Raw genomic sequence first — 12,119 nt, 5'->3', positions numbered from 1 at the left:
GAAGCCAATGTCCCAGAGGGTGTACCATCACCTGCCTCTTCTGCAACCTCCGCCAGCACAGTTACATCCTCACGGTCCGCGGGGTGGGGTTGGGGGGGGGGGGGGGGGGGGGTGTTGCGCAGAGAATCAAGGTCACAATCTGGTGGGCATGACACAGACACGTTCCAGCAGCTGAGGGAGAATGTGTCAACCGGGTACCCTGACAATTGGAGGTCTGCTAGGGACCAGGCCCCTGCTGACCCCCAAACTATTGATGATGTTCTATTCAAGGCCACAAGACGTCTGCTGGAAATGCCGCAAGTTTATGGGGAAAATATGTCAGAGATGCCTGAGGTCATGTGTGGCTTTGCGCATGCAATGGAGTTCATGTAAGCCATGACATTTGCCGTGTCCCAGGTATGGGAACATATGGCTTCCTCCATGGAGAGGGTAGCAACCGCCATGAGAGCCAGGTTGAGCACTCAACCCATATGCGTTCTGACCTCTATTCCATCGCTGTAGCCATGGACTCTGTGCAGCTGTGGCTAAGCAAGAGGGGACGGGGAACCTATACCTCTGTCCGGGTGCCCCTTCCCCTCAGGAAGACAGGCAGGTGCCATCGTACACCCAGATGGAGCAGGAGTGCATGCTAGCTGCCCTGGGGGCCTGGACACCCCAAGGTAAGCGGCATCTCCACTTCCCGCCCCGACATTGACCCCCCCCACCTCTACCTCCAGCAAGCAAGCCCAGGGGTTGCTCCTGCACCGGTGCTGGAGACCTCCAGTAGGATGGAGCCCTCAAGGCCCCATTCCTCCAGAGGATGCCAGGCACAGTCATCCAGGGCAATGGGGCAGTGCATTGAGCAGACTGCCTCCAGCTCAGCTAATGTGGGGGTTGCACCAAGACATAGTGGCCGGAAGAGAAAGATCAAAGAATTATGAGCACAAAGGCGGCATGGGTGGTCAAAATAAACTTGTTACACATGTAAATATTTATCAATACATTTATTTGCTTTATTATTTGATACATTATCGTCATTCATTGAGACTTGCCAAGTAAAGAAGCAAAATATAATGGCACGCCTCATGGCTGGCACGCTTTGATACTTTCAAAGGAGTGACAGACATGGCCATTCTTCTTTTAACTTTGAGGTTTCATCCTGGAGTTTTCACTGACTGCTAGTTGTAGTTTGAAGTTTTATAATAGTCAGTCGTTGCCATATGCTTTCATATGTAGGCTCAGCTGGTCCTCCCGTCTATGCCTTGCAAAGGAGTTTGTCCGAGTTCAGTCACAACTCGGAGATGTTAGAAGGTGCCGGTGCACTCAAAGTGCTATTATGGTGTAGCTGGTTCTGACTGAGTGGTCACGGCTGAGTAGCAGACAAATGTTCAAGTTTGCCACAGGTTTTTTCTGATTCAGTATTCAACAGTCAGTGCATTCAGCAAAGCTCCACTCCATAGAGTCATAGAGTCAACTCCACATGTAATAATAGATGGCAGTGGACGCCAGCTTTTAGATTGGAGCAATGGTTAGGCTGACAGGGGCAGGTCAACATCCCAGGATGGCAATGTAGTTCCTGCATTCAAACTGTAAACATGTATGTGCCTCACTCTCTTGGCTGAAACGTCCAAATGTAAGGTACTCCCCAATGTCCTGTGCACGTCTCTCAATGTCCATGGCATCCATTAAAGGCTCATTCACATTAATGGCTTCCTCCTCAGAATGATCCAAATCATCCTCCTGTGAGGAGGAGCGGCGCTCCTCACATTTCTCCTCCTCCTCCTGCAAAATATGTCCGCATTGCATTGCAAGGTTGTGAAGTGCACAGCAGCAAACGACTATGGTATGAGACTCTCTGTGGTGTGTGCTGCAGAGCCGCTCTTGACCGGTCAAGGCAGCAGAAGCGCTTTTTCAGCAAGCCAGTGCTGTGGTCGATTATGGCTCTGGTGGAGCTGCATTGTAAGGCTCTTTAGCTGCGCTTTGGGGATGCCTCACTGGCGTCATCAACTATGTCCTTGTCACCCAGGATCCAACCGTCAATTTGGGCTGGTGCTTCAAAATTTCCCATTAGTTGTGAATTTTGTAAAATGTACATGTCACGACAGCTCCATGGGAAACGAACACAGACCTGCATGATTTTTCACTTGTGGTCGCAGACCAGTTGCACATTCAAAGAGTGAAAGCCTTTGGGATTCACAAATGCAGCTGGATGCTCCCAGGGAGCTCTCATGGCCACGAATGCAGTCGATCACCCCTTGCACTCTAGGGAAATGAGCGATGGTGCCGATGGCCGCTGACCTTGCTGCCCGGCTGTCCTCGTCTACTGGGAAATAGATGAAATCATTGGCACGACAGAATAGGGCATTCGTCACCTCTTTTATGCACCTGTAGTAAGTGGCAGCCTGTGAAATTCCACACGTCGCTTGTTGAGCCCTGGAAAGCACCACTTGCAAAAAATTTAAGTGCTGCAGTCACCATGAGGGCAACTGTAATGGGGCTCCCATCAAAACCACATGGTTACTGAATGACCCCACAAATTTCAGTGACCATCTCACGTGACATCCTCAGACCTCTTTGGCATTGCCTCTCTGACATCTGAAGGTAATTTGTCCTTGTTCTGAGGATGCACTGACATGCCAGCACAATCATCTATTATGCCTTCCCTGGATGGCTTCGTTCTGAGCAGCCTCCCCCACTTGTGCTGCTGGCATTGTAGCATCAGCCGCTGAGTGGTGAGAGCCTTCCTCAGTCACATCCTCTGCTCTTGTTCCTGAGGTAGCAAGAATATTGGATGTATGAGACCCATGTCATTGCAACTTTGTAATGAGACAAGCATTAAACCTAAACCTTGTTTGCCCACGATGCTCAACCATTGAACTCATGAGCACATAGGCTGTCTGCACCTACCATTGTGCAGTGCTGCAATTCCACCCACCCAACACTGGCCTCCTCCCACTTCAATCTGCAGTCCTTCCACGCCCCATGTGATTTAGCACCTCATTTTGAAAGATGGTGCTCATCAGATTCAAGGCAAGTTCCTCCACCTTCCACCCTCCTCCTGCCACCTTCCAGCCTGCACCCATCACACTTGACCCACCCAACATCTCCCCTGCCCTCTGCCCTATCACACACCTTCCCTTATGTTGTTCTTCCCCCTGTCCTCCCTGCTTTCGCTTACTCAAAGCCTGTTACATTTCTAAACTTTGCCAGTCCTGATGAGACGTCACAGACCAGAAACGTTAACTGTTTCTCTCTTTATAGATGTTGCCAGACCTGCTGAGTACTTCCAGCACTTTCTGTTTTTACTTTGAACCTTCCCTCTCTCACCCCTGTGCCTACACCTGTCACCATTTATATGCTTGCTCTCACCCTAGATCCTCCAGTTATCCACCTTAATGTAGTCACCCAATCCTGTGCCCCACCCTATGTTTCCTTCCAATTCCCAACCTTGACTCTGGACCTGCCCCCACTACCGAATCCAATTGCCCCCGTGACTGTGACCGTTCCCTCCGCCAGCCAGCATCCTGAGTTTGCCCCACAGGACACCAACGTTGACATAAAAGCAAAATACTGCGGATGCTGGAAATCTGAAATAAAAACAAGAAATGCTGGAACCACTCAACAGGTCTGGCAGCATCTGTGAAAAGAGAAGCAGAGTTAACGTTTCGGGTCAGTGACCCTTCTTCGGAACATTGACAGTACTCACCTCTCCCTTTAGGCCCATCATGCACCTCACATACATTATCTGCTCCAAACACAACCCCACCACCACCATCACCACGAGTCTGAACACTCAACCATTCCCTGATCTCTAACCCTCTGCCCTCCCTGGCTTCCCTCCTCCGCAACTCCAGTAACCCGAAACACCACCCTCTCCAAATGCTCCCCCCCCCCCCACAAAAATAACCGCACTTGCTGGTCCCAAGCATCCATTCTAATGTTGGCCTTCCTTGTGCTGAAGTGTTCAAAAAAGAAAACCACTGAACTCAGATATAACTGCACAAAGCCAACTGGTGTACGCCACCTTTAAATGAACATGAACGGGTGCTATGAGATTCCCGTGCGCCACTGACTTAATCTGGCAGGTAGGACTTAATTTCAAATAATTATAAGGTAATAAGCATTCATGTAATGAAAATGTATGATAAGTTGGAACCCGCCAGATCACGGCGTGAGGCCCAACCCACCATAAACAAGCCACTGACTTAATCTCTAAAATTGAGCCTGCCGTCGGGTAATCAAAATATCACCTCCCCCCTAATTAGGTCACCCCGCCCGCCACGAAGGCCCCATAAAATTCACCCATATATGCTGAAAAAAAAGGTTTCCTGTGAAATGCCACAATTCACACACAGCAGCAATAGAGGTCATTTTGCAAGCATTATGATTCAGTGACTTTTTTTAGGTAATTTTTCAGTGATTCCAAATCAGCCAAGCTCATGCCTTTTTCAATTTACCTGTCCAGTTTTTTCACACTTATTACAGGAACTTGACTTCAAGAAACACATCTGAAGATACTTCACAGAAATATGAGAAAAGAAAGGACAATTCCAATTATGGTCTTTGAAAATAATGTTAAATCTTCTGCATAAATCATTTATTTGGACTTTTACACAGACATGCAACAACACTTTCTGTCAGTAATCAGCAGTGATGAACCATTGAGAATACTAATTTATCAATAATCCTTCACGGAGTCCAAACGGAGAAAGGAATAACTTGAAGATCATTCACTCCAGCAGAGAATTTTAATGTTCCAAAGCCATCAATGATTGAGAAAATGACTGAAAGTTTCTGAAATGCCAAGCAGTGGGAACAGACCAGAAATTTCCTCCATATTTTTATTTGTATTAAAATTATAAAATGTGTTTGTGAAGAACACATTATAATTTTGCTAAAAATAGCAGAGTAAATCTTACTTCCAGATCTCCACTGCCATTGTACTACGTTGTTAGCATTGATGTTGTGCGAAGATTTCACTGTGATCACACTGTGATCTAACACTGAAAGTGTAAGCCCCATCCTGACGTCTGGAAGGAATCCTCCAAACACTGGGATATTACTTCTCACCCTCAGCACAACTGTAGCTGACACAACACCTGCTGTTCATTTCTTTTGTTTCCTACTGTTTGGAAAAGGTGACAACTTTTTCAAATCACTTGAAATTTTACTGGCATTTCTGGAGGCTGGTGAATTGCACTTTATTTGTAGATGAGTGGAGCTCCATCGCCCTCTCCCCAGAGTAGCGTGGGAAGTCATTAGCATACTTACTGATGCAGATAATGAAGAAGGGTCACTGACCCAAAACGTTAACTCTGCTTCTCTTTCCACAGATGCTGCCAGACCTGCTGAGTGATTCCAGCATTTCTTGTTTTTATTTCAGATAATGATGTAGCAATAATGCCAGCGGGTTCAGTATAACATGACAAAGTGCACTTTCAACTCCCCCCTGCCCCTCAATCACAACCCCTTTCTCTCTTCCATTCTTGATGGTGCTTCTGCCAGGCTTGCAAATTGCAAAATTCCCCTTTTGTCTTGTCAGGCTGTTTTATCATGAGGAGCATCACACGCTAGCCTGATCCTGACCTCAGGAAGTAGCCACACATGTATTTTCCAACAGGATTCACTGGATAGTCCAGGAGCAGGAATCTTGGCTGATTATCTGGGAGACTAACAGCAGGGCTCCTGTCTGAGATCTGATAGCTCAGCGTTGAGTGGAAATTGAAGCTGAATCTTTCACCGTAAACTTGAGAACTACCAGCACTTTTAAATAGATTCTAATTGCGATCTGGATATTTCTTTTCTAAACAACCTTGTCTTGTCATCATGCCTCTTGTTTAAATAAAGGAACATTTGGCCCTTACTTTCACCAATAATGGTGTAATATTTCAGCCATTCATCAGACCTGCCTCCTCCAGATAAGCATCAAGTATTTGTTAAGCTCATTTCAGAATGCCGTCCAGCACCATTAAACTATAAGAAAAAAACATAAATCAGCAGTTCTGACTTTCAAAGAAGGAAATTTTCCATCCCTGCAACAGTACCAATTACCACACAGATTCGTGGAATAATGACCTTTGCACTATCACTGGAGACTTACCTAAATTGGCTCTTGCTGAGCTACATTTCACATTCAGAGGCATAACTCATTTCAGTAATATTTTATCATTAAGAATGAAAGACTTGCATTTATATCGCATTTCTCACAACGTCAGGACGTCCCAAAGTGCTTTATAACCAGTGAAGTACCTTTGAAATGTAGTCACTGTTGTAATGTGGGAAACATGGCAGTCAAATTGCACACAGCAAGACCCCACAAACAGCAATGAGATACAGATTGGATAATCAGTTTTAATGCTGTTGATTGAGGGATAAATATTGGCCAGGACACCAGCAAGAACCGCCTGCACTTCTTCCAATATGTCCACCCGAGAAGAAAGACATGTGTAACGATGGAGGCAGGAGGCATGCACTGTTAATTCAGTCCCACTTCTCCACAGGTCCGACTTACCGAAACCGTCAATCAGATACTTTATTTTTACCCCAGAATAAAGCACACCAACCAGGTTTCTTTAATAGACAAAAAACTATCCATTTATTATATCCCAACTCTTCACCAATAATAAAGTAAAAATACATATGAATCGAAATATTAAAGCCCGCTTATTTATCCTAGCTTTCACGCACACACTCACATACACAACTGGTTAACCAGAAAACAAAGGGATTTTTGTTTACAGCTGTTATAAAGAAATAGAAGGAATAAAAAAAACTTAGTATGAAGAAATGGTATGGGAGTCCTTTGTTTTGCGAGGTGCCCCAAAGGTGAATAGGTGGCTGCCACTAGGAATCTTCCAAGAACAGTTCTTGAACAGTCTGGGTAAGCTTTCGAGAGATGCAGCTACAGAAGGCTTCACATAGGTCTTACATCAGGTGTGCAGCAACAAATGTTTCAATTCTCACACATTTGATGCAAAGTTCCTTCAAAGATGCAGAATGTCTTCAAAGAGAGAAATAACAGTACAACTTGATACAGGATTTTGCTTTTCAAGAGAAAGATAAACAGGGTCTTCTTCTGTTCTCCTGGCAGTTCAGGAAGAAAACTTTTTTCTGTTCTTGGCCAAACACCCACTGGCTTTTTTAAGAGTTAAAAATAAAACAAAAACTGTTCAGCAGCAATCCTATGAGATCTATAAATTATGGTCTGTCATTTCCTTGTAAACATCTATCCCTTCAGGTCAAAACACAACCCCCTGCTGTGTTTACTTGAAATCAGATGCTTTCCAGTAAATTTGTTTACTGGTCAACATTCTGTTGAAATTCATTCTAAGAAAAACGCCCACAGTTTAGTTTCTTCAAGATTCCAGCATCCATGAAATCCTTTTCAGTTTTTAAAATACAGATTCTCAAGTTTTAACAAAAAAATGGAAACCCTCATTACACAGGGCCTTGGTTTGATGTTTCATCTAAAAGGTGGCATCTCCAAAATTGCAGAATTCCCTCAGTACTTCACTAAATTGTTGGCCAAGATGATGTACTCAAGTGTCTTAGCCAATATTTATCCCTCAATCAACATCACTAAACAGATTACTAGGTCGTTATCATATTGCTGTTTATGAAAGATTGCTGTGTGCAAATTGGCTGCAGTGTTTCCTACATTTCAACAGTGACTACTTTTCAAAAAGTACTGCATTGGCTGTAAAGTACTTTGGGACATCCTGAGGTCATGAGCGACACAGTATTATGAAGGTGATTCTTTTTTGTTAAAAGATATTTTTAAAGGAATTTATAGTTAAGCTAAATAAATGTTGGATCAGTATTTTAATCAAGAGGACACTGAGGGAGCTGGATTGGCAACAGTGTTGCTGTTTGTCACATGGCTCAGGTTAGGCTTTGAACAGAAACCCTGGTAATGGGTAGAAAAGCGACAAATGCTCGTTTGATTAGACAAGCCTAGTAGTAACAGCACCTGGATGGGCAGAAAAAAACTGAAGTTTTCTGGTTGTGATGCAGTGTGCGTGGTTTTACCTTCCAAAAGGAGATAAAAGTCAAGTGCTGCTGAAGTGTCAAAAAAGGACAGAAGGAGGAGAGAATTCCAAGGAAGAACAGAAGACTACAACTCAGCTCACTTTCCCGCAATTCCGTAAAAGATTCTGTGATGTTCACTGTGTCGATTCGCCTTGTTTCCTGTATTTTTTTTATTCATTCATGGGATGTGGGTATCGCTGGCTAGGCCATAATTTATTGCCCATCCCTAATTGCTCTTGAAAGGTGGCAGTGAGCTGCCTTCTTGAACCGCTGCAGTCCATGTGGGGTAGGTATACCCACAGTGCTGTTAGGAAGGGAGTTCCAAGATTTTGACCCAGCGACAGTGAAGGAACGGCGATATAGTTCCAAGTCAGGATGGTGTGGGGCTTGGATGGGAACTTGCAGGTATTCTTTATTCTTATGAACATTTATGATCTTTATTATGATGAAATACTTCAGCATTTGAAGAAAGCCTGCTAAAAATAATTCTTAACTCCGCCTGAAAAGATTGGTGGCCTGTCTGTGCGTGCTCGGAGATTGGACTGTGTGACAGTTTGGTGCAGCATGTCTCATCTGCTATTTTCTTCAGGGGTGAGCAAGTGATCTACCTGCGTGTGTTTTTGTCTGTAATAAAGCTCTAATCTAAAAATCCCTTTTTTATGTTTTAGTTTAACCAGTGTATATGTGTAAGTGTGAAGGGACTAAGGTAAAACAAAAAAGGACTTTAAAATTTGGTTAAGGTAGAAAGGGGACTTTAAAAAATTTAATGTTGGAACTTTAAAAATTCGATCTGTATGTTTATGTTTTATCCTATTACTAGTTACGATTTGTTCTATAATAAATTGTTAATTTTGTTGTTCAGTAAAGAAACCTGATTAGTGTGTTCTATTCTGGGAGAAATAATGTATCTGATTGAGTGGGAAAATTTGAAATATGTTGTGACCTGTGGAAAAGTGGGACTGAATTAACAGTGCACTCCTCCTGCCTTGGTCATAACAACAATATAAATGCAAGTCTTTTTGTTTAAGTCTCTGGTGTGGGACTTGTACGTACAACGTTGACTCAGAATTGCTTGCTTGAATCAAAACAATTCTTCATAGCTCTTGGTGATGTTAATAGTTACCTACATTTTTCAATTCTAATGTATCTTATGCATCATCAAATGATCAGTGTCCTATTTAGTTTTAGAGATACAGCACTGAAACAGGCCCTTCGGCCCACCGAGTCTGTGCCGCACATCAACCACCCATTTATACTAATCCTACACTAATCCCATATTCCCAACAAACATCCCCACCTATCCCTATATTTCCCTACCACCTACCTATACTAGTGACAATTTATAATGGCCAATTTACCTATCAACCTGCAAGTCTTTTGGCTTGTGGGAGGAAACCGGAGCACCCGGAGAAAACCCACGCAGACACAGGGAGAACTTGCAAACTCCACACAGGCAGTACCCGGAATCGAACCCGGGTCCCTGGAGCTGTGAGGCTGCGGTGCTAACCACTGCGCCACTGTGCCGCCCACTGTGCTTTCCAGGTTCTATCACTCAACTTTAAGTATCAATTTGCAAACTCTGCGTAGGTATCAATATGATGTCATATGTATTAATAAAGGTGTATTCATGGATTACCAGAAAATAATTTAGTTTGTAAAGAAGATGTGCAATGACATCATTGTATCTATGATGACAGCATTGTAGCATTGACTGCAAAAGCAGAAATATTTAATAGTAGCTGAAGTTAAAGAAATATTTGTTTTTAAATTGGAAAGATTAAAAAGTGCAAGTAGTGTCTACAGAAACATGATTGTTCTCTAGATTGTGAAAGGCATCTTTGTGCATCAGATTGTTCCAGAAACGAAGCCTACCTAAGGCAAGGATAATGGTTCTTTAATAAGAAAATGAATCTTGGGGAATTGCTATGCAATGAACCTTAATAAAAAAGCAAAATACTGTGCATGCTGGAAATCTGAAACAAAAACAGAAATTGCTGGAAACACTCAGCAGATCAGGCAGCATCTGTGGAGAGAAAAGCAGAGTTAACGATTCAGGTCTGTAATCTTTCATCAGAACTGTCAAAACTTAGAAATGTAACAGGTTTTGAGCAAGTGAAAGGGGGGAGGTGGGAAGAAGAACAAAAGGGAAGGTTTGTGATAGGGTGAATGGCAGGAGAGATTAAATAACAAAAGGTTTCATGGTACAAAGCCAAAGGAGTGGTAATTGGACAAGTAAAGAAACAAAAGATGTGTCTGGATGAGGTACGAATGGCACGATAGCAGTCATCCAAATACAAAGTAAAGGGATTAAGAAAGAAACCAGAGGGGATAAAAAAGAACCAGCAAAAAACAGCACGATAAAGAAAATAAAAGGGAGCAGAGGTTATGATCTGAACTTAAGGAACTCAGTGTTGAGTCCAGAAGGCTGTAAAGTGCCCGTCGTAAGATGAAGTGCTGTTCCTCGAGCATGCATTGAGCTTCATTGGAACACCATAGCAGGTCAAGGACAGAAAGGTCAGAGTGATTGCAAGGTAGCAAATTAAAATGACAAGCAACAGGAAGCTTCGGGTTAGACTTGCAGACAGAACTGAGCTGTTCTGCAAAGCGGTCACCCAATCCATGTTTGATCTCCCCAATGTAGAGCAGACCATATTGTGAGGAGCAAATACAGTACACTAAATTGAAAAAGTACAAGTAAATTGCTGTTTCACTTGGAAGGAGTGTTTGGAGCCTTGGGTGGTGAGAAGGGAGGAGGCAAAAGAACAGGTGTTACATTTTCTGCATTTGCATGGAAAAGTGCTGTAAGAAAGTGAGGAGGCATTTGGGGTGACTGAGGAGTGAACCGAAGTGTCACGGAGGGAACGGTCCATTCAGAATGATGAAAGGGGAGGGGAGGGGCTTAGTACCATGAAACCTTTTGTCATGTAATCTTTCCTGCCCTCCATCCTATCACAGACCTTCCCTTTTGCTCTTCTTCCCCCCCTGCCCCTTTTTCACTCGCTCAAAACCTATTACATTTCAAACTTTTCTCAGGTCTGATGAAGGGTCATGGACCTGAAACATTAACTCTGTTTTTCTCTCCACAGGTGCTGCCTAACCTGCTGAGTATTTCCAGTATTTTCTGTTTTTGTTTGTGTTTGATGTAATGAACCTTGTCTGCTATAGTTCTTTTGTGGCCAATTGGTTGCCCAGATCATAGTGGTCAAACTTAGAGGTCAAACTGGGTTTGTTATTATATGCAAATGGTGACCTGATACATTCAATTCAATCTTATATATATGTTCATGAATATGCAGAAACACTGTGATTTTACATTCATTAAAAAGGATGTGCATACGTTAACATCAAGGAGATGGTGTAAGGTTAAAACAATGTATAATCCCTGCTGAAAGTCCATCATGTTAGCTGCTAGAATAGGTCTCCAATTCCACAGGTGATCAATTGTCTTTTCTTGACTACAAATCAGGGATGTGATTTATCTGCATATTGAATTGCCTTGAAAATGTAACTGCAGAATATTCAATTTCATTGAAATTCTGAACCTGAAATTTGAGGGAGTGCTTTCCTGAGGGACTGTCCCCTTTGTTTTGTATCTAATGTAGATGACATGTTACCTTTGAATCGGACAAGTATCTCTAGATAACTCTAGCAGAGTGAGCCTAAATGTTAAAATTCTGCCCTAGGTCTATTGAGGCCATATGTAAATATTCTAATGATAAGCGTGGATTCTAGAAAGCAGGAAACTCAGTGCAGTTTCAGTGCTGTTATCTCTCTATGACTCTAAACAGAACATGGAAGTGGAGAACCTATTCATGTTTCTCCCATTCTTCCCCATCAGTCAGAGCCCCACATGCTGACTGCTGTCCTGATGGCTGAGTCTGTTCTTGCATGGTGCACGTGGGCACGACAGGTCAAATAGCCTCATTCTGTGTTGTAACAATTCTGTGATCCTGTGGGTAGTCTATGGTGGGGCCCTCACAGGCTCCAAAACCCAGAGGACATTGGCTACAAGAATCTCAGCTGTCAGAGCAGAGGAATGAGAGGAGAAGCCTGCCTCGAGCTCTGCTGAAACCACAGGGGTAGCACCAAGAATATCACTGTGTCAATTTTAT

General features: G+C 43.4%; 1 long non-coding RNA gene across 1 annotated transcript; it reads right to left on the bottom strand.

Moving 5' to 3' along the window:
- Positions 1-1,144: 1,144 nt before the first annotated feature.
- On the bottom strand, positions 1,145-4,517 carry LOC137371412 (uncharacterized). The gene is made up of 2 exons (XR_010975216.1): positions 4,437-4,517; positions 1,145-2,749 (listed from the first exon to the last, which is right to left on the bottom strand). It is a non-coding gene; the product is annotated as an uncharacterized lncRNA (long non-coding RNA).
- Between the last annotated feature and the right edge of the window lie 7,602 nt (positions 4,518-12,119).

Source organism: Heterodontus francisci, chromosome 6 (genome assembly GCF_036365525.1).
Source record: "Heterodontus francisci isolate sHetFra1 chromosome 6, sHetFra1.hap1, whole genome shotgun sequence".
In the NCBI taxonomy this organism is placed as follows: Eukaryota; Metazoa; Chordata; class Chondrichthyes; order Heterodontiformes; family Heterodontidae; genus Heterodontus; species Heterodontus francisci.
This window is presented reverse-complemented; position numbering and strand designations above follow the sequence as displayed.